Below are 24675 nucleotides of genomic sequence, written 5' to 3' on the forward strand. Positions count from 1 at the left end.
AAATAAGTATTATAATTCTGCCATAAGAATTAAAGCTTAACAGCAAGGAGACATTATTGGTTAAAAGAACATATAGATGTCAAGCTGGCAATAAGAGCAGTAAGTGCTGACACAACACAAGGAGTAGAAGGTTAAGGTCAACATTTCTAGGAACCATGGCAGGCAAACATAGAAGAGGGTCATAATTTAATTGGTCAATCTTGCTTGTAGCTGTTGTCAGGTTATGTGTGTGTTCATGGCCCTATTTGCTGCTAAGAGTGAATCACTCTTGAAAATAAATATTAACATATTTATATAAGATAATTTATATAAATCCTATGAGTAGTATTTCAAGAAATAAGTTTTAGAAGCAAAGTAAGTCCCTACACTAGCAATTTGCCATGTGATTCTGTGTAGCCTATTAAGCTTTACTAGAAGTCTGAATGTTACATAATTTGAAAAACCCACTAACTGTTCACTGGTGTTTTCTAGTGTTTGAATATTCACTGGAGGCTGCACTTCTTTATATATACTACTAAACTTAATATTTCTCATATAGTATATGAAATTTTAGATATTGATAATAATGAATATAGCCTATAAAGACTGCTTTAAGTATTTTAAGAACAACTTATGCTTTCAGGAATTCCCAAGAATTTCTAAGAATTATGAATTCTTATTCCTGAAACCCAAAGATTAATATTTATTGGGAATTTGAAAACACTACTTGGACTTCCTTCCTCTTTAGAGTTCTGAATTTAGAAGAGGAACACAAACATGGACATCAAAAAAAAAAAAAGTGTTACAGGTGTTATGGTAAAATTCTACAATGAAGACACAAAGGCAAAAAACACAGGATAAATCAGCCTGTAAAAGTCTGGAGAAGGCTTCATAAAAAAAGGAGATCAGTGCTTGAGTTGTGTCCTAAAGTCAAAAAAAAAAACATCAAAACCTATTTTCCAGGTAGAGTAGAGGGAGGTATAAGGTTGCTGACAGTAATACATACATAGGGAAGACTTTGTGCAAAGGCTGGGGTCATCAAAGTCTCTCAAGAATCTTAAGTAGTCTACTGATATGATCAAATATATGTTAGAAAGAGCTCTTTGGAGGACACATGGAGAATGGTTTCAAAAGTGTGTGTGACGGGATTAGTAGAGCAATCAGACTACCACAGTCATTAGGCACATTCCATAAACAATACAACTCTACGTATTGTCAAAGACCCATTCATATCTGACCAGTGTAGAGAGAAATTTGTAAGAGAAAGTGGAAATAGATGTATTAAGTTATAAATTGTAAAATAACAATATTTTTAGAGAGAGAATGATGATATTGATCTCTTCATATTTTCACATAATCACTTAAAATAAAGGAAGAAAAATCAATATTTAAAAAAATCCTTAGTATAGTAAATCAAATCGTTAAGAAGAGCAATTTCTTTAAAAAGAGGTATCCAGTTACTCTGTCACTGACCCTCCTAAAGAATTTAAGGACACCTTGTTTTCTAAGTCTTGTTACCCTCCTGATTCAGATTAACCTATAATTAAAAATACAGAATCAACAGAATTATTTTTAGTTGTCTATAAGTACCTAATTGTTTTCATTACTATTTTTCTTTCAGATTATATTTAGGAAAAGCAATTTATTAGATGAACATCTATGAATCATAATCAGGCTAAAAGCTCTTATGTCTCCCTCCCCATCATCTCATTCTGTTGACAGTGTTATGCAGATTTTGTAAACAATTAAATCTGTTCACATGCAAACAATTTTGGTTTAATCATGAACAATAAAGGAGCTCACACACTCTTTTATATTCTTCATGCTCTACCCATGATCCTTTTAAAAGCATACTAATATATCCTATTATGTATTCCAAAGCTGTTATACATAAGTGAATGTTCTTTTTCAAAATTCTTTTGACATGTCACTGGAACAGCTCCAGAAAAAAAAAAAAAATTAACACTTTTGGGGAATTTAACTGAATCCTTTTTAGTAGCCAAATAAGAAGATGGTGGAGGAGAGAAGCCAAAGATTAAAATAAATGCATTATTCATTTTTAACATAGGTTTTCTCTTATTCTTCATTGTAATAGCTCTAGAAGTAATTTTATTGTTAACACTGAATTTTTGGAGTGGTGTTGTATAAATCATTTTTCCAAAGAAAGAAGCTAAAAAGATTTTCTGCTCACCATCAGTGCACAAAATTGAACAAGCAACAATCTTCACACACAATATGCTTCCAATGAGCATGCTCTTACGCATCAAAAAAGGAAACAAAGCATTTCAGGATTGTATTTGTAAAAGGATATTAAAAAAAAAAAAAAGTACAGAGTAAGTTTCAGAGTGGAAAAACATGAAAGGCTCTCCATAGTCAAAATCAGCACTAGACTGTTTTTCTAAGGTATATTTAAAGCAGAACGTCTGTGTTATTTATATAATATCGACTAAGAAAAAGCACAAAGGTAGACTTAAGACAGCTAAAGAACCCAGTTTATATGCTATAAAATATTTTTATTTTTATCTAACAGTCGCCTGAACAAGGGTGCTATTATTCTGCCATGGCAAATATGTCCTAAAAATTGTCTCATATTTTCTATAATGCTAAGTAGTGTAGCTTGTTCATATGTCTTGCTTAACGCAGCTAAATACTATGAATGCTATTCAGTTATCAAAGATATAAAGTTTAGGGATATTCAAGCTTAGGGATATGCCAGGATCTTTAATACAGAATAACAAATTAATCTCATGCACTGCTTTCACCTTCCCACTCAACATCCAAGTGCTACAGTCCATTCTATTTTTCTCTTATACCATGCCACCAAACATTTTTACTGCAGCAGTGTGGAGAAATATAATCCCGTAGGGGAGAAAGGGAATGAAAAAGAGAAAATGTAAAGGTGGAGAAGACGACATGAGAAAGAAAAACTGGATTTATCTCCCTTAGCAGATGTCTCCAGAGAGTTCACCCAGTATTCCTAGACCAGATGGAAAGAACAGTATGGTACAGAATTCTCTATCCCTACACCCAGATGTCACAAGGAATGGAGAGGTAAACCTTGTTAGGAACTAACACTTTCATGTGGGCTGTGCCATTCGTTTATTCATTCATATACAGACTAACCTCTAAATAGTGATTTTTTTTTTCTTTTTGCTGCTTTTCTATGTGGGTGCCTCTCAAATTTCTTTTTTTTTTTTTTTTTGAGATTTTATTTATTTATTTGACAGAGAGAGACACAGCAAGAGAGAGAAGCAGGGGGAGTGGGAGAGGGAGAAGCAGGCTTCCCTCGGAGCAGGAAGCCCGACACAGGGCTTGATCCCAGGACCCTGAGATCATGACCTGAGCCAAAGGCAGACGCCTAACGACTGAGGCACCCAGGCGCCCCTCAAATTTATCAATCCTTGACCTCTCTCCAAAGCCCAATCATGTATTTACAGGCCCTGCCAAAGATCTCCTTAGAACCTCTATCTCAACATCCCCAAAACCCAAACTCATTTTTCCTGATGCTGGGGAAAAAAAAGTTCTATCCCTTAATTTTTTCTATTTGGAAAAAAGTCTCCATGAGTTTCCCAATGACTGTTGAAAATATTTACAATCCTTTGACCTAATAACCAAGGATTTCATGATCCCACCTCAATCTAACTTTCAAAATGACATCACTCTCTCCTTCACATACTCCTTGTTCAAACCACTGGACTATATATTATTAAGTGGAATATACCTGAGCATTCGTGTCTTGTGCCTTTGTTCACATTCACTAATCTTCCCTCCTCGCTTACTCTGTGATAGATACTAAGTTAGACAGCAGCATACAAGATGAATAACAGATCTTAACAGATCTGAGTAACAGAACAGATTCTAAAATTCTTAAATAAAGAAGGAGCATGGGCTTTGGAGCTGGATAGGACTGGGGTATGAATTTCAATTTTGCAATTACTGGCCGTGTGACTTTGGGCAAGTTCTTAAGCCATGAACAGCTTCCTGACCTGTGAAATGAGAATAACATCATCTACCTTGGAGAGTTGCCAGGTGATTTAGATGACATCTTTTAAAAGCCCGAGACAGTGTCTTGCATATAGCAAAGTCTCTATCCTTAGATATCATCATTACTTCCCAAAGCAGAATGCACTCAAGACACTAATGAGTTAGCTCTAACCTGCCTAGATCCTGAACTACTACAGAGAGCTATAACTTTCCTCTTCTCTTCTAAATTTGGAATTTGTAGAGATAACTAAGGCTGAACCCACAGTTTATGCCTCTTGACCCTTTGCCTAGTGATCTTTCCACTCTCCTACACCATCACACTGTATCCCAAGACAATTTCAGGCAAGCAACATCAGTGTTAATGAGCAGTTAGTGTAAGAAACTGACTAACAGAACCATATAGTTATATGAGTGTCTTATACAAGCAAATAATTCAGTTTCCTTTTCAAACCTATATTCTTTAAATAAGATTCAAAGCTTACTTCATGGTGGAAGGGCACTGCCCAACTGTAATAATTTTCTACTCCAAGATACTGCCTACTTGAGTGGGAAAGAGGACAATTTAGATTTTGTCACATTACATAAAACTGAGCTAACTAGTGCCCATGTTTCTATTCTACCCCAATGATATTTTAGCATCCTTTATAGATTGGCCTCCTGGACTCCTAACTGCCCTTTATTCAAGTCTGTATATGGAAAATGACCTCAGGGGTAAAACTGGGTTATTTATACAGTGTTTGAAGAAGTCCGCCAGTCTTGGTCTTAGTTCCAGAAGCAGTCAGTGCCAAGACATCCTAGACAGTGTAGAAAAGAGTAGTTGGGGAATCCTGGCAGCTGTGAATGCTTAGCAGCCAAGTAAGAGCTGCAAGTCACAATTTTTGGAAATTTTTTACATGTAACTATACCTCTGAAGAAAAGTAGGAAGCAGAGGAAAAGGAGCTTGACATAAAGCAAATTTATGAAGTCATCTACTTAACAGAAGCTGGAAAAGTAGGCAGACAGAACCTAGCTTAGAAGCCATCCAAAAAAGAAGGTCTGGGGTTTTTGTGGAGTTTTTTGGTCTTTACTCCATCTAAATTAGGAGTTCTTTTACTTAGACCTATGCCTCAACTTGGACTACACAGTAAATATTTGTGGGAGCTATATATATATATATAGAGACACAGTTTTTAAATGGTACCATTAATAATATCAAATATATAAAATACTTAGTAATAAAACTAATGAAAGATGAGTAAGATCTCTACAGAGAACACTAGAAAACATTATTTTAAATATTTATGTATATGTATATTGTCATCACATGTACATCTTAAAAAAATCACATGTACAGCCTAAAAATACACTATTTTTATTTGTCAAACATATCTCAATAAAGCTAGAAAAAAATTTGTAAGGAGACCTAAATAAATGGAGAAATATACCATCCTCATGGAGTAAATACTGATAATATGTCAATTTCCCCATACTGTTCTATAGAGTCAATGCAATTTCAATAAAAATCTCAGTAGTTTTGTAGAAACTGACAAGCTAATTCTAAAATTAACATAGGAAAAAAATCAAAAGAATCTTGAAGGGAAGAGGCACGCCATCAGACATCAAGATAACAGGAATTAAAATAGTGTGATTCTGTCAAATAAATAAAATCTTTTTAAAAGGGGGGTGGTGGTGCCTGGGTGGCTCAGTTGGTTAAGCGTCTGCCTTCAGCTCAGGTATGAGCCCAGGGTCCTGGGATCAAGCCCCGCATCGGGCTCCCTGCTCAGGCACCTTCTCCCTCTCCTTCTGCCGGCTGCTCCCCCTGCTTGTGCTCTGTCTCTCTCTGTCAAATGAATAAATAAAATCTTTGAAAATAATAAAACAAAATAGTGTGATACTGCTTAGCATAATACTTTCTAGCTCCATCCACATTATCACAAATGGCAAGATTTCATTCTTTTTTATGAATGAGTGATGATATTCCATTGTATATATATGCCACATGGGGGAAAAAAGAGAGGCAAATGAAGAAACAGAACTCTTAACTATAGAGAACAAACTGAGGGTTACTGGAGGGGAGGTGGGTAGGGGAATGGGTTAAATAGGTGATAGGGATTAAGGAGGGCACTTGTGATGAGCAATGGGTATTGTGTATAAGTGCTGAATCACTAAATTATACACCTGAAACTAATAGTTCACTGTATGTTAACTAACTTGAATTTAAATAAAAAGTTGGAAAAAGAAAAAAATAGTGTGATTTGGGCACAAGGATAAATACATGGACCAATGGAACAGAACGGAGTACAAAAGAAACCCACATATGTATTTTTTCAAGTGTCACTGAAGAGTGGTAGAAAAAGAATGATCTTTTCAGTAAGTGGTTCTGGTTCAACTGAATATCAATATGGGGAATGAAAACTGACATATACCTCACATCATCTCTAAAGTTCAATTCCTAATAAGAGCTCTGTGAAAGAATAATAAAACTTCTAGTAGTTAACATAAAGAAATAACTCATGACCTTGATGCAGGCAAAAAGTCTTAAATTGGACACAAAAAGCACTAATCACAAAGGAAAATATTGATACACTGAACTAGTTAAAATTAATAATTCCTACTCATCAAAGACAACATTAATAAAGTGAAAAGGCAAACCAGAGATGAGAAAATATATACCTGCTAGAATGGCTAAAGTTAAAAAGACTAACAATACCAAATGATAGGATAAAGAGCACTCACATATTTCTAGAAGTATAAATTTTGTATAGCCACTCCTAAAACAAGTTACCATAACCTAGTAATACCATTCCTGGGTATATATTCAACAAAAATATGTACTATCAATTGGAAAGAAGCATAAGGCGTGTTTCTGAATGTTAGTAATGTTCTATCTCTTATTCTGGGTGGTAACTGCATGGGTTTTTTGTTTTGTAATAATTCATTAAGTTGTACACTTATACTGAGTGCCGTTTTCTGCACGTATGATATACTCCAATTAAAAAAAAAAATTAGGGGAAGAAAAAAGTAGACAGAGGAGAAAAAATCACCAATGTAAAACAAAAATCAGAAATGTCCATCTAGCAACCTGATAACTATTTTTATTGGCACAAATGACCCAGTGATAAAATAAGGACGTAATATTTTGAACTTGATATTTTAGTTCATCTGTACAGCCTTAGGAAAAGGTAAATATGTAATTTCATTAGGCTTTCTTTAATACTGAAAACAATTTTAAAAGACTCATATTGTTTTTGTGAACCCCTTGGCATTCATCGTTCCTAGATTGGGAATCAGTGCTCCAATCTAAAAAGAAATCAAATCACCAAAATATTTAGTAAATTTTGCCTCTTCTCTCTATAACTGTTGTGTTTACATTGGAAATTACCTCATTAGGAAAATGATAGGTATACCAATCCTAAATTAACATTTTAAAATAAAACCACAAGGATCTTTTTCTCAATTCTTCCCAATAATGGACATATTATAATCTGAAGTTTTTTCCATGTAACTCCCAAATCTATGTTCTTTGCTTGTCCATCTGTCAGACTCAAAGCTTAATCACATACAAAGTGTAACTTTGGACAAGTTTCTTAATCTGTGCTTCAGTTTCCACATCTGAAATGAAGATGTTACTAATACTTTACCTCATAAGACTGTTGTGAGGATTAAATGCAAAAATGCATGTAAATCACTTAATAGGATGTCTAAATGGTAGATAAATTATCTTTGTCCACCTTATTTTTTAAAATGAAATACTATAATACTGATTAAAAGCTTTGTGAAAGGAATTGTTGATACAAAGGTTTTCCTTACAGGAGACTGGATTGGGAGGCAACCTTGCATTGGAGGACTTCCAGATATCAGTATATGGAAGCCTTTTCTTTAGAGTCATTCAATTCTTTCAGAGAAGAACATATTGATCTCCTATCTAGAAAGTTGCTGCCTAGTTGATAATGTGTACAAAAGAATGGGAAGAGAGGTTCAATTGTTTTGTACATAGATTTTCTATCTATCCCAGTGTTTTCTGCCTCAAAACTCATCCCCTGCCCTCACTATACCTAGTATCTCCAAGCCCTTCAAATATTTAAAAATAGCTATTATGTTCTTCCCTGAGTCTTTTCTTCCCCAGCTAGTCACAGCCATCTCCTTCAACTGCCTACATACCCATCATTGATATTTTTTTCATTAATTAACTCAAGAAATATTTAGTTATCATCTGTTGTGATGGTTAATATTATGTGTTAACTAAGCCATGGACCCAGATATTTGGTCAAAGATTACTCTAGATATTCTGAGGAGGTATTTTTTAGATGAAATTAGCATTTAAATCAACAGACTCTGAGCAAAGCAGATTACCCTCCATAATGTGGTAGGGCCTCATCTAATCAGTTGAAGGCCTTAATAGAAAAAGACTAACCTCCCAGGAAGAAGAGACAATTCTGCCAGCAAACCAACTTTGGACAAACTACAACTCTTCCCTGAGTCTCCAGTATGCCAGTCTATCTTGCAGATTTTGGTCTTACCAAGCCCCCACAATCACTAATTCCTCAAAATAAATTTCTATACATATATATGCATTCTGTTGGTTCTGTTGGTTTTGTTTCTCTGGAGAACCTTAGCTAATAAAGTTATTTTCCAGGAACATAAGGAGGACACACTACCCACCTTTGTGAATCTCCTAGTCTAAATTAATTTCACTATGTCTACATAACTCTTTAAAATCTGCCTCAACCACATCAACTATTTCAAATGCAGTCTAACCAGAATTCAGAATAAAATAAACTGAGATTTTTCACCTCACTAATTCTAGCTACTATTGTTTCTTTAAGGTAGCCAAAAAGCAGGCTACTCACATCACTACTTATATTGAGTTTACCATGATAAAATCCCATGAGCTTCCCATAAGAACTGTTGCCAAGCCATGTCTCATCAATTCTGTATGTGCAGTTGTTTTCTGAGGCATGCACAAAATACCTAACACTTGTTCCTACTAAATTTATCCTTTGAAGTTTAGCTTTTCATTGAATGATGTCAAAATCTTTTGGAGTCCTTATTCTTTCATTCAATATACTTACATACACTCTCAGCTTCATATTAATGAAATAGTAATCTTTATCAAACTGAAAAAGACATAGCTGAGATCAAGAAAAATCTATGACATCATCAACCTTAAATATAAACTTAACGCTAAGAGTGCAGTACTGGCAAAAATATGCTGCTATTGATGTTCTCAGAGAGTATTTGATATGTAAGGAAGGGAGGATGCATGCTGCTTCAAGCAGATCTGGTTTCAAGTGCTGCCTCTAACCTTATGAGTTTTATAACTGGACAGATTGCTTATTCCTCAAAGAATGTCAATTTCCTTTTCAGTAAAATGGGAAAAATAAAACATATTACACTATTAAAGCAATTGACACCATGCCTAGTACATAGCAAGTATCTGACATGTGTCTATTTGAAGCACAGTAGGTACTCAGAGTTAGCTATATCCCTGCTTCATATTCCCTTGGATCAGCCTATAACCTAAATCACTTAGCCATTCCTGGCATTGAAAGAGGAAGACACAAGGAGGGAGAGAGAGAGGGAAGGAGCGGGTGTAGATAGATAAGTGACTTGAAGTTGTTGCACAGAGTTGGAATAATAACAATGAATACTTTTTAATTTGGACATACACCAAGGGGGATAAAAGACTATTATTAAAGGTTGCAGATTATTTAGAAGATATCTAATAGCTTAGAAAAACACTTTCATTTAGTTTCTTGGCAATTTGCAACTTATAGCCAGAAAGGAATAAATGCAGTCAGTCATGTTTGGGATTTGGTTAAACTTTTAAACTGCATTTCAAAATGTCAGATTTGGCAAAATCTAAAATAAACTTTGCCAAGTCCTTGACTTTTTTATTTGCATGTATTCAAGGGAAAGCCAGCTTGTAGATTTGAATCATTTAGATTTGACTCATTAAAATATAAGAGTGTTTTATCAAGCCACAAAAACTCTGCCCCAAATTATTTACAGTTTAACTCACACACACAAAAAAAGTCTTATATAAACCACAGCTCTCATACACTAAGTTGCTGAGACTTGGAAGAAGAGATTAACTCAGAAAGGACTCATGAAAGAAAGACATTTTGTTGAAGTAATTGAAGGAGTGAAATAGCATTGAATACACAGGAAATGGAAAACCATTCCAAGTATGCAGACAGAAGTGATATTACATCAATGATAAGGACCATATGCAAATTTTGGTTATTGGATTTTGAATTAAAGATACTTTTCTAAAATGTCTGAAAGAACAACTGGATCTATGGAGCATCCATAAAATTTCCATCAAGATGTATTTATTCAGCAAAGGCTTACTGCGTGTCTCCATGTGTAAGTCTAAGAAACACTAGCAAACAATGCTCAACAGGACAGCCATATCCTTGTCTTCTGAAAGCTTAGAGTCTTCGAGAATAGATTTAAATAAAAAACAAAACAGTGAAGACACAAACAATTACAAACTGCAGTAAGAGCTAGGAAATAAAATGTAGGAAATAGTTTTATTATATATGGATTTTAAATTGCAATGTTAGGGCTATGAATAAAAAGGAATCACAGATTTTCAAATTCTTAGAGACCCTGGAGTTCATTACTTCCAGTTTTTCCAAGAGGAACCTAAGGCAGTAACTCAAGTGCTTTGATCAAGGTGAGGGGCAAAGGGAGAAACAAAGCTAGACCTCAACACAGGTTTCCTAATTCTATATCCTAGATTGATTACTTCATTCAACTTTTACTGAGTATCTACTATGATTAGGCACTATGCTAAGTGCTGCAGGGGAGGCAAAAATTAAAAACACCCCTCCCTAACTCTGAAATAGATGAACTTCCTGAAAGGAAGATAAGCAGACAAGCAAATAATCACCAAAAGATAAATGATATAAAACAAGTTTGCACAAAATTCTGTAGCACCAAGAAGGAAACCCTAACTCTGCAAGATCATGGATAGCTTCACTTAAGCCAAATCATGTGAAATGAGTAGGATTTTTCCATGAAGACAAAAGGCACAGCAGCATTTCAGAAAGGGTAAAGAAAATGCGCAAAGAAATGCCAGTGTGAAAGACCACTACATGTTCAGGAAATTTTAAGTATAAAAATATCAGGGACGCCTGGGTGGCTCAGTCAGTTAAGCATCTGCCTTCAGCTCAGGTCATGATCCTAGGGTCCTGGGATCGAGTCCCACGTCGGGCTCCCTACTCAGCGGGGAGCTTGCTTCTCCCTCTGCCTGCCGCTCCCCCTGCTTGTGCGCAAGTACCTCTCTCTCCCTCTCTGAAAAATAAAATCTTAAAAAAAAACATATCAGAGTTTCTCTACTTCTGAGCTTTCTTTATCTTAACTACTTTTATCAAAGTAATACACGCACATAGTCAAACAATGCTGAAAGATTTAAAACACAACAGTCCTGTGGCAACCCCTCTCCTGGTCATCCAACCATCAAGCCTCTCCCATTCCCAGATGTTACATTACATTCGTTCAATTGTTGCTTCTCGCATTTAACTCCATGGTTCTAAATCATGTGTATATTCTGATGTATTGGTATCCAACATGATATGAGGACTTTCACTTTATCCCCCGAACCACAGACTCCCAATGTGGTTGAAACATAATTTGGGGCTATATCCACAATTGTTTTTTATAATAACTAAGTAAATATTGCTTACTGATTAAAACATTATACTATGATTATATTTCCTTTCAGTAATATCTTTTCATTTTTCTAAAGTTGATCTGCATGGACTTTATTATTCTTTTTCAATCTCTAGGTAAGTCTTCTCCCACATTCCAATAGCTCTAAAGGCATTCTAAATATAATTTTTCTTAAAGTCAGATCTATCAGATAATGTTTTTTTCTGTGGTTAGGCCCCCTAGAAATCTTCTGCCCCTGTTGCAATCTGCACTGGCCCTCTGGGCTATCCTTGGAATTCCTTTTGCCTCTCTTCTTTTAGAGCTCATGCTTCTAGATTGAACCCATACTTTCCTATTTCTTGGTTTATACCCTCACTTTGGTGGAGCCCACCTTCCACTAACTTCCTGAGAAAGAGTACACAGGAAGGAAATATTTTAAAATTTTGAGTATCTCTGTCATTCACACCTAATATTTTGGTCAATTATAAAATTCAAGATTGAAAATTACTTTCCTTCTGAATTATTCAGTCATTATTTATTATCTTCCAGTTTTTAATGTTGCTTTTGAGAAATCTGATGCCATTCTTATTCCTGACCTTTATATGCGATTCTGGGGTGGGGGGGAAGATCCTCTGTAAGTATATGAGTTAGGATTATATTAGTTGCAGGTAAAAGAAAATCCAACATACGGTAGTTAGCCAAATAGGGAATCCACCCACCCCCCAACATGACAAGAAATCCAGAGATGGGTGGTTGCTGATATCATTAAATCAGCAGTTTAAGCATATCAGCACTAAGACCTCTGTAATTCTTATGGTCAAAAAATGACTACTGTAGTTCCAGCTATCAAAAGAGGTAGAGCTCATATCAAAGAACAAGTTTTCACAGAAATCCTTCAGACTTCTCTTTCTATTTTATAGGCTACCACTTTATTACATTTAGCCATAGCTATTTGGCATAGGCAAGTTTTGATCTTTCCAGCCTCTTAAATGAAGAAAAGCAAGGGTAAAAGGAGATTAAAATGGGCTGAGGGAGCCAAACCAGAGTATGAAAATTACATCACGATGTGTCTTGGTGTGGGCCTTTTTTTTTTTTCTTTTTTTAAAAGATTTTATTTATTTGAGAGACAGACAGAAAGAGAGGGAGAGAAAAAGCATGAGCAGGGGGAGGGGCAGAGGGAGAAGCAGGCTCCCTGCTGAGCAGGGAGCCCGATGTGGGGCTGGATCCCAGGCCTGGGATCATGATCTGAGCTGAAGGGAGATGCTTAACTGACTGAGCCACCTAGGCACCCCGGTGTGGGCCTTTTTTAAATCCCTTTGTGCTAGGCACACCTGTGAGTCTCTTTAAATTTGAAACACATTCTCAGTCCTGGCAATTATTCTTTTTTAATTTATTTGAAAATCCCCTCTTCTTTGTTTTCTCTGTTCTTTTTCTTCGGAAGTCAGATGTTAACCTCTGCTACTGACTGCCTGTCTCTTCTTCTATTTCCCATCTCATTATCTCTTAATTTTATTTTCTGGGAGACTTCCTTATCTCCAGTTAAGCCTTCTATTGAATATTTTATTTCTGAGGGTATTCTTTTTTGCTTTTTTTTTTTTAAGTTTTTATTTAAATTCCAGTTGGTTAACATACAGTGTTATATTAGTTTCAGGGGTACAATGTAGTGATTCAACACTTCCATACAACACCTGGTGCTCATTGTGACAAGTGCACTCCTTCATCCCCATCACCTGTTTCACCCACCCCTCCACACCCTCCCCACTGGTAACCATCAGTTTGTTCTCTAGAATTAAGAGTCTGTTTCTTGATTTGCCTTTCTCTCTCTTTTTCCCCCTTCACTCATTTGTTTCTTAAATTCCACATATGAGTGAAATCATATGGTATTTGTCTTTCTCTGACTGACTTATTTCGCTTAGCATAATACTCTCTAGCTCCATGCATGTTGTTGCAAATGGCAAGATTTCATGGGGTTTGTTTTTTTTTTTTTTTTTTGGCTGAGTAATATTCCATGTATCACTTTGAATTAATATTTTTGTATTCTTTGGGTAAATACCCAGTAGTGGAACTATTAGATGGTAGGGTAGCTCTATTTTTAACTTTTTGAGGAACATCCATACTGTTTTCCAGAGTGGCTACACCAGTTTGCATTCCCACCAACAGTATAAGAGGATTCCCCTTTCTCCACATCCTCACCAACACCTGTTGTTTCTTGTGTTGTTGATTTTAGCATTCTGACAGGTGTGAGGTGATATCTCGTGGTAGTTTTGATTTGTATTTCCCTGATGATCAGTAATGTTGAGCATCTTTTCATGTACCTGTTGGCCAGCTGTATATATTATTTGGAAAAAAGTCCGTTCATGTCTTCTGCCCATTTTTTAATTGGATTATTCATTTTTGGGGTGTTGAGTTTTATAGGTTCTTTATATATTTTGAATACTAACCCTTTATTGGATAGGTCATTTGCAAATATCTTCTCCCATTTCGTAGGCTGCCTTTTAGTTTTGTTGATTGTCTCCTTTGCTGTGCAGAAGTTTTTATTTTGATAAAGTCCCAATAGTTCATAATCTCTTATTCTTTCTTTTTCATAGCATTACGTTATTTTATGGATACCAAATCTACTCATCTTGCTTAAGGTATTGATTATATTTGCTTGAAGCTTTTTCTACGTATTTCTTTGTTTTGGTCTCTTTCTTTCTGGTGGAGTCTGTCCTCAATTGACTGTTGGTAATTGGTTCTATGTTCATATCTAACTAAAAAAGGCAACTGGAAGCTGTGTGCATGTGGGCAAAGCTTGATGAGTGGTAAGACTGACTGTATGAATATCAGACCAGCTGGTTTTTCTTTCCATCAGGGAGGCCCACAAGTCATTACCTATAGAGATTTTCTCTGGAGTATGTCATTTCAGAGACGAATCCTCCAATCTCCTGTCTAAGGAGGTGTGAGAATAGAAAGGTGGTTGTAAGCCTTGTGGCTAATACTTCAGAGCTAAAGCATAGGAAGGTAACTAACAGTATCACTAATATGCAGACTTTCACTTAATTCTCAATCTACCCTCCTCTTTGTCATCTCTCAGGTTCAGTTCTCATAGATTAGGTAAAAGGCTCCAGAAATGGGAAGCAGTAAGCATTAGCATCTGGAAATATTAATTCTGAACAATCCTTTTTGCATCCCACCTCACCTTTCCCCCACAATCTCATACCACCTTCTGTAATACTTAGTAGCACCTCTGATTCCTGATCCTTTCTCAGATTCTCCTGGATGAATCAGTTTGCCTATCACTGGTATGTTCTCTGCAGATAGTTAGATTTGACATTCTCACTACTGAGTTATTTACAATTCATCCTTTTTATCTCACTATCCTGTAGATGAAGATTAGAGATACCTAGTTTTATGGAAGATGGAATGTGTGTTATCTGTTGTTTTTTGTTTATTGACATTCTCACTACTGAGTTATTTACAATTCATCCTTTTTATCTCACTATCCTGTAGATGACGATTAGAGATACCTAGTTTTATGGAAGATGGAATGTGTGTTATCTGTTGTTTTTTGTTTATTGTTTTAAAGTGATTTCTGGTAAGGGGCAAAAGTACTTTTTCTGCCATTTGAAACAGGTAAGTCTCTAATTATGAATTTAAAACTGAAAAACAGGGGCGCCTGAGTAGCTCAGTCAGTTGAGTGTTCAGTTCTTGATTTTGGCTCAGGTCATGATATCAGGGTCGTGAGATAGAGCCCTGGGTCTGGTCGTGGAGCCTGCTTAAGATTCTCTCTCTCCCTCTCCCTCAGCCTCTCCCCACTCTTAAAAATTGAACATCCTGCACTGTCAAAAGAAAAAATAAGTTTATAAAACTGAAAAACATTCATAGATATGAAATATGCTCCACAGCAAAACTCTTACCCACTAATAACAGATAGTATTGGTGATCATACACCATCAGTTTACAATAGCATCTGTTAATTATCCATTTCTGACAATATAATGTAGCTAGGAGAATGAACTCAGAGGTCAAACTGCCTAGCTTTGAATTCTGTCTCTACCACTTCACTAGTCATGTGGTCTTGAACAAATTCTCTTTATATCAATCCCATAATCTGCCAAATGTAGAATGGTGATAAAGAGTAAGTGAACAAAGTATGTGGCACTTAAATAATCAATAAATACCAGTACTATTATTAACTCCAACAGATCAAATTTTCTAAAGTAATGTGTGACAAGGACTATTCTAAGTGCTTTACAGGTATTAACTTACTGAATCTTAAAAACAACACTATACGGTAGGTACTATTATCAGGCCAATTTTAAAAGGGTGAAACATGCACAAATAGGTTAAATAACTTGTCCAAGGTCACACAGCCAAAGGTAGATAAACAGGATTCAATTCCAAGTAATCTGATTCTAGAGTCTTTGATCTTAACAATTTATACTATATAGCTCATGGATAGCATCATTCAAATTTGAATCCCTAGGTTCTCTTTAGTTATCTTATGGAATGTCAATTAAATTATATTTGGTACAATTGACAAACTTAAAGAACCATTCCAAAATGACACTATCAAATCTGAACCAAATTATTTTTCCATTTGACTTCCTTCTAGGTCAAGGCAGTTACAAAGAATGGCTGTGTACATGTGATACTCATTTCCATAATGAGTAGAGAACATAAAACATAGAAATATCATGCAGCTTTTAAGCCTATTGCTCCCAAATCACTATGATTATATCCTTTGTCACTTGGAAATGTTTTCTAAGTCTATCTTCTTTATGTGAATTGAAAGATTTGTAAAAGTGAAAACTCACCTTCCAGTAGTAAGAGCCCTATCAAGACAGAAATTCTTAATTAACTAAGCAATTAGTCATGACAAGTGAAAGCTAAAATGAAGCACAAATACATAATTTTGTGATTATTTTTCCTCCATTAAAACCATTAGCCAGAATTTAATAATATGTGTCCTTAGGGTTCTGGTTCTGGGTAAGAGAGAAAAAGCATCACTCTACCTTGTCTCTCCATGGAATGCAGCATAAAACTTGGGCATAATGCATACGGCAGCTACTCGAGAGCTCCAAAGAGTAAATAATAGCAGGTGGATTGGAGAAGCAGCCCAGAATTCAAAGTAACAACAGTGAGTTTCTTTTTTCTTCAGTATCCCCCAGTCTGGATTCAAGGCGAACCAAAACCAGGAATAAACACCAAGATGTGAACAGAAAGAGTTCTGGAGAAACCCTCCAGTTCTGGCTCAACAAGTGGAGAAAGGGATTCCTAACATTCACAGAGAGTGAGAGAAATCCCAAGTCTTCTTTTTTTTATTATTATTTGTATTTTCTCTTCTCTCATGTCTCTGTCCCCAGGCAATCCTGTGGCAGTGACAGGAGCAACAATGACAGCGGGAGAGACCCACAGGGGCCTAAAACTTGGAGAAAAAAGAAAATTCCTCTCCTGTTGGAAGAGCTGTGGTCTCAGACATAGGGGTAAACTACTGTTGCTTTTTTTCTCTTGGCCCTGAACAGAGGTGCTGCCATGGACATGTGTGGCACAACAGGATAACTAAAGCCCCACTTTTCTGGTTAAAGGACCAAAAGGCACTGGAGATACTGTAAAGAGGGAGATGGCTGGGAAATAAGCCCATCTTGAGCTGCACATGAATAGATATGGATCCTAAACACCACAGCAAAGATTAGAAAACTGAGCTAAATTATAGACCACTGCCCAGATCTCAGACTGGCCACTTAGTCACAAACACATGAGACAGATCAAAACAGCACTGTAGCAAATTTGAAAATGTTAAATTAACACTGAAACTACAAACCACAGAAGTGCTGGTCAAAACTTGCAACCTAAACCCTCTGGGTTGATTGCTTGATAAAATAAACATATCATCATTCTTCATAGGATGTAAGTAAGACCCAGAGTCTCCTAGCATAATAATCAAAGTGTCCAGATATAATACAAAATTACTCAGCATTACAAAGAAACAGGAAAATTCCAATTTACATGGGAAAAGAAAATTCACAGACATCAATGCCAAGATATACATATGTTAGAATTACCTGACAAAAATGTTAAAGTAGTTATTAAAAACACTCTTGAGGGGCGCCTGGGTGGCTCAGTCGTTAAGCATCTACCTTTGGCTCAGGTCATGATCCCAGGGTCCTGGGATCCAGCCCAGCATCCGGCTCCCTGCTCAGCAGGAGGCCTACTTCTCACTCTCCCACTCCCCCTGCTTGTGTTCCCTCTCTCGCTGTGTCTCTCTCTGTCAAATAAATAAATAAAATCTTAAAAAAAAAACATTCTTGAAATGAATGGAAAAAGGAGTTTCAGCAAGGAAATAAGAGATATAAAAAAGAAACAACCTTCAAATTTAGAACTGGTAACCAAAATTTTAAAACTCACTGAACAGGCTCTATAACAGAAAAGATGACAGAGGAAAGTGTCAGTAAACTTGAAGACAGGTCAATATAAATTATCCAGTCTAAACAACAGAGAGAAAATTATATTTATAAAGTAAATAAACAATCTCAGGACCTACAGGACAATACCAAAATGTCTAGTATTCACATTATCCCAGTCCCAGAAGGAGAAGAGAGTGTACTACAAAAAAATTTAAAAAAAAAAAAAAAACTTGAAAAACTGATGGCTAACACCTTTCCAAATTTAACAAAAGACCTAAACCCAGAGATTCAAAAAGCTCAGTGAACCTCAGAAAGAGTAAACCCAAAAATATCCAAGCCTAGACATATGACGATCAAACTTGTAAAAACTAAAGACAAAAATATTTCTTTGGCAAGTAGCCAAAGAAAAATGATGCATTGCTAATAGGATATTAATGACTTCAAAGACAGGATCTTTCTCAGATCTGGAAGCCAAAAAAAATGGCACACATTTTTAAAGCACTGAAAGAAAAAAAAAAGTTCAAACCAGAATTATATGTCTAGTGAAACTATCCTTCAGGAATAAACATGAAATAGACATTTTTAGATGAGGAAAAACTTAAGAGAATCTTTTAAACAAGAGACTTCTCTGAAAGAAATTTTAAAAAGAAGTTCTTCAGACAGAGAAGATAATACCAGAAGAAAACTTGAAACATCAGAAATAAAGACAGAACAACAGAGAATGGTAAATTTCTGGGTAAAGATAGTAGACTATTCCTCCACCTTGAGTTCTTTAAAACATGTTTAACAGTTAAGAGCAAAAAATATAGTATTGTCTGACGGAGTTTTCAACATAGAGTCCAAAAATAGACCCACATAAATATGATCAATTGATTTTTTACAAAGAAGGAAAGGCAGTTCAATGAAGAAATGACAGTCTTCTTCATAAGAGGTACTAGAACAAATGGACATCTCTAAGCAAAAAAACAAAAAAATAAAACAAAAACCTCAAACTATGCCTCCTATCATATATAAAAATAACTCAAAATGTATCATAGACCTGAATATAAAACATAAGACTATTACATACAGTTTTTAGGAAAAACATTGGAACTAATTTTTGTAACACTAGTTTAGGCAAGATACACCAAAAGCATAATCCATAAAATTTTTTGATGAATTGTACTTCATCAAAATGAAAACCTTCAGCTCTGCCAAGACACTACTAAAACAATACAAAATAAGCCACAGACTGGGAAAAAATATCTGCAAATCATGTATTAGACAAAAACCTGTATCCAGAATATATAAAGAACTCCCAAAACTTAACAAGAAAACAAAACAAAAAGTCATTTTTTTAAAAATGGACAAAAGATTTAAAGAAATAAGTTCATCAAGGAAGATACAGAGATGGTAAATAAACACATGAAAAGATGCTCAAAATCATTGGTCATTAGAAAAATGCAAATGAAAATAAATCTAAAATGAGATACCATTACATACCTATTAGTGTGGGGAGAAAACTAACAACCTCTAAGAGCTATCAAGAACAGAGAGCAACTGAAACTCTCAAACATTGCTGGAGGGAAAGCAAAGTAGTGTAGCCAGTTTGAAAAAGAGCTTCAAAGTTTCTAAACATACATAAAATTAAACATACCATAAAGTTACTTATCATATGACCCAGCAATTCTACTCTTAGGAATTTATGCAAAAGAAATAAATATTTATTTTCACACAAGCCTGTACTTAAATACTTATAATTGCTGTATTTATAAACACCAAAAACCTTAGGGGAAAAAAAGCAAATTTTCTTAAACTGGTAAATAAACGAGTGTACCAACACCCATACAAAGGAATACCATTCACGAATAAAAATTATTGATACACACAACAATATGATGAATTATAAATGCCTTATGTGAAATCAAAGATGCCAGACACAAAACACTACATTTTATAAAATTCCATTTATATGACATTATGGAAAAAGCAAAAAAACAGAAACAGAGAAAAGATCAGTAATTGCCAGGGGTCAGGGCTGGGGAGAGGAAAAGTGCTGAATAAGGGCCTACGGTGGGGTGATGGAATTCACTCATATTTTGACTGTGATAGTCGCTACATGATCATGCATTTGTCCAAACTCATAAAGCTGTACACCAAAACTAGTAAATTTTATTGTAAATTAATTTTTTTTTAATTTAAAACAAATGTACTTATTTAAAAAACAAAGACAAAATGGGGCACCTGAGTGGCTCAGTCAGTTAAGCATCAGACTCTTGATTCCAACTCAGGTCATGATCCTAGGGTTGTGGGATCAAGACCCACGCTGAGTTCTGCACTGTGTGTGGAGCCTTCTTAAGATTCTCCCTCTCCCTCTCCTTTTGCCCCTCTCCCCCCAACCTCTCAAAAACAAACAAACAAAGACAAGGACAACTTAGGATCCCAACACTGTTTAACATATGATCTTAGACAAGTGACTTAATATCACAGAACTTTGGTTCTCCAACTTTTAAAATGAAAAATATATCGGGTGCCTGGGTGGCTCAGTTAAGCGTCTGCCTTTGGCTCAGGTCATGGTCCCAGGTTCCTGGGATCGAGCCCTACATCGGGCTCCCTGCTCGGCAGGAAGCCTGCTTCTCCCTCTCCCATCCCCCTGCTTGTGTTCCCTCTCTCACTGTGTCTCTCTCTGTCAAATAAATAAAATCTTTTAAATAAATAAATAAAATAAAATGAAAAATATTTATATCTCACTGGCCTTTTTTTTAAGTTCTTTAAAGTTTCCAAGATCCTGTTTTCACAATTACTTCTTTTTGAAATGTTTTTTCCCTTCCTCTCTTCCCATTTGCTTGGCTAATTCCAATTTATCCTTTAGGTCTAAGTTTAAATATTCATAAAATTAAAAAATTATCAGTTTATTTCTTCGTAAAAGCCTTCACTACACAATGTACTTTTATTTCATAACACTTCTCACATGTGTGCTTAAATAATTGTATTTAATGTCTATCTCTTTCACAAAATGGTAGGCTCCATGAGGAAAGGGACTGTTTGAATTGTTTTTATCAGAATTGTTTATCCAAGAAACCACAGAGTGCCTAGAACACTGGTGAATGTTCTATAAATACTTCTAAACAAAGGTGCAAAGACAATACAAATGACATTTTCTATTGTGTTCTTAATCTTAACATCTTTGACTTTCCCACTATACATATAACTCCACCATATACTTACTTATAGAGTGACTTTGCAAGAGACTGTTTAAAATCTTTGAGATGAACTTTTTTTACATTTAAAATTAGAATATTAAACCTACAATATAGTACTATTAAGAGGTTAAATGATACATTAAAAATCTTACAATGTGTCCTATATTAATAGCCCCTTGATACTAATGTCTCTTTTCTTTCTCTTTCCCAGCCTATTTCCCTATTAATTTAAGCTGGAGTTAAACTTCTATAGTGGACATATTAGTCGCAGTGCCTACAATTCCCAATATCTTGGTCTAGGTTAACACAAGCCTCACGACTAGAAAAACAGATATAGGCTGGTGGTCACTGGTTAGCCCAGGGTGGACACTTGACTCAAGTATGACCCCTCTTTCATCTGCCCACTGCACAGTCTAATGATACAAAGGGCCCAAATAGAGGATCATTGATAATTTGCTGAATCAGTCATATTTGCTCTCTATGGAATTCATCCTAAAAATAGACACAGACTAGTCAGTAACAAAAGAATAATGAAGCAAACATGGGGAGAGAAGCAAAGGTAACAAGAGAAAAAGCCATTCATTCATTTCACAAATATTAATGATGGTCCATTTACTATGTGCTATATGACTCAAAAGAGAGGCACTGGGAGAGTAATGAATTGCTAGTGTTTAAAGAGATCCACACACCTTCCAATTCCAGTCCACGTGACTCTTCAGAATAAATCTTTTTTTCCCCCTTTAGATAGATGGGATGAAGGCTCCATTCCTTGAAACCAAAATGATTTAACAGTTTCATAAGGGAAAGTACAAAAAGGTGTCTTTTAGTTAGATTTTTTAAAAGACAAAGTATGTCTTGCCCTAGATAATAACTCAAGTGAAAAAAGGTTCTTCCTCAAAATGTATAGTTCCTTTCCTAAAACTGATTACAGCCAGAACAGAAAATAGTTAAGTGGGAACAGGAAGGGGCAGTGGCCCTAAATATTCCTTTATAAAACCACCACCGCCAGACACATGCTTAAGTGTTCTCCCTCCATTACATAGAAATATGTAGGCAGAAAGAAAAATGATCTGCCAACTACCACTACAGAATATAAATATTTATTAAAGACTTTTTCACAAACACAAATACAATTCACTGCATCAGAGTCCCTTGACAATTTTTTGCAGGGGAGTCTTTAGGCCTCACTAAAATAATTTGGGTTTCTAAGGCAATAGAGGTAGGAATTTCCTCACTCTAATGTATTACTGGACAGGCTTGAAGTCCAGACCAGTAGGGTAGTTAATTAATCAACACAGACTAGTTGTTTTAAATTGTACCTCTTTTGATAAAATATCTCAGTGATTTCAGCAGGAATACAAGATCTGGTTTCTTAACTCTAAAGTTTCAGTCTTTGAGAAATGGCTCCCTTTGGCAAAAAACACTAGAGACTGATTAGTAAAGCAAAATTTATTTATTTATTAAAGTGTAATTTATTTTATAATTATGTGCAAGAATCACTATGCTAAGAACTCAATGCTGGTTTCAAACATTGCAAGTGGACATTCATACTGGTCATATCTTCTTTCTCACTCTAAAGAAGCATTGCTAAATATCTGTACTAAGCATTTTTTTTTTAAGATTTTATTTATTTGAAAGAGCAAGAGAGAAAGCACAAGTCGGGGGTGGGGGGGAAGGGAGAAGCAGGCTCCCCGCTGAGCAGGGATCTCGATGTGGAACCTGATCCCAGGACTCTGGGATCATGACCTGAGCCGAAAGCAGATGCTTAACCGACTGAGCCACCGAGGTGTCCCTGTACTAAGCATTTAAATAGGTTATTATTTTCATGCTTAGGAAAAACCACATGAGGTTGGTACGTAACCCTACTTTAAAATACAGAAACTGACCACTGGAAAGGTATTTCTCCAAAATCTGCAAGCAAGTAAATGTCAAAGTACAGGATCCAATGTAAGGCAGCCTTACTTTTGTCCATAATGACCCAGAGCACTACCTTTCCAGGACCATTTATCTCTAAAAAGTTAGGTTTAGAAAAATGAGTCCCTCCTGTATCTATCTCACTGACTTTGAGTATTTCTTATTTCAAGAAAGACCTTTTTGCTTGAAGATTCCAAATCACCAACTGTCATTTTTTAACACTATAAATTCTAAATGCAATTGTCTGTCAACTAAGAAAGGTCTCAGAACATTTTAAACATTCATTTTCCCCAAAGCCATATAATGAATCTGATAGCTGAGAAATTCCACATTAAAGGCAGAGTACTTATCAAATCACTCTCTCCTTTCAGAAACAATCCAAGGCAATGTAAGTTTATGCTTACTTTTTCATACTGTCATGGCGTATTAAAAGAGGAAAACCTACTGATAAAATCAATTATTAATTGAATCTAAAATGAACCAAAATTCAGTCTTTTTATAATATTTTAGCAGCTCACCAGACACTAAAACTGGAACCCAAATATTGAATGGAATTGTGGCACATCTCTGACTCTTCCAGATTCTTACTCTGTGTAGAGCTGAGACTGCATTTAAACAAGACTTCAGATGATGCTTTGGTAGCAAGGGACTAAGCTGTGTCTAGCTCAGAGATTTTCAGCCCAAACCAATTAAATCATCTGGGTCTCAACCACTGTGTGATAGGGCCCACTCTTCTTTTTAAAACCTCCCCACATGATTCTAATGTGCGTTCTGGGCTGAGAACCGCCATAGTTGAGAACCACTGCCCTGCCTCCTCAGAGCCTGATTGCTGCTGAATGTCCTTTCTTTGAGCCCTTCTCCCCAAAGGCTAATAAAAAACCTGGTCCGTTAACTCAGTGTTGAGTAAAGAAAATTAAAATGGAGAGATAATAATAGATACTGTGATGATTAGTTTTATGTGTCGACTTGGTTAGGCTACGGTACCCAGTTGCTTGGTCAAATACCAGTCTAGATGTTGCTAGTAAGGTAGTTTTTAATAAGTTATTTACATTTAAATCAGTAGGCTTTTTAGTAAAGCAGTTTGCTTGCCATAATGTCAGTAGGCTTTATCCAAACAGTTGAACCACTTCAGTGGAAAGACTGAGATTCCAGAGGAAGGAATTCAGCCCCTAGACTGTAACACAGAAAACCTGCCTGAGTTTCCAGCCTGCCTGACCTTCTCTGTAGATTTCGGACTCAAGACTGCAACATCAACTCTTGCCTGAACTTCCAGCCTGCCTGCCTTGCCTGCCCTATAGGTTTCAGTCTTGCCAGCCCCCACAATTACAGGTGTCAGTTCCTTTAAAGAGTTGTGTCTCTCTCTGACTGTCTTGCTTTCTCTCTCTCTCCCCCCGTGTGTTAGAAAGTGAAGGAAGAACAGTAAATTATCCCCCAAATTGAGAAGGCACTTTAAGAGTAGAAAACAAAGCAGGCAACTCCAGTACATGGAGGTTTATTCAGGGTAACTGACAGGGCAGAGATCAGGTGGAGGACGATCCATGACAACTGCATAGTTACTCTCCACAAAATCCAAACCTCAGTCCACAGATTTT

The 24675-nt window shown here is 35.9% G+C and overlaps 1 protein-coding gene across 5 annotated transcripts in view; it reads right to left on the reverse strand.

The window, feature by feature from the left end:
• ANKS1B (ankyrin repeat and sterile alpha motif domain containing 1B) overlaps positions 1–24675 on the reverse strand; it is a 1091613-nt gene that overhangs the window by 985764 nt on the left and 81174 nt on the right. The window lies entirely within an intron of this gene.

This window comes from Halichoerus grypus, chromosome 6, assembly GCF_964656455.1.
Source record: "Halichoerus grypus chromosome 6, mHalGry1.hap1.1, whole genome shotgun sequence".
Taxonomy (NCBI): domain Eukaryota; kingdom Metazoa; phylum Chordata; class Mammalia; order Carnivora; family Phocidae; genus Halichoerus; species Halichoerus grypus.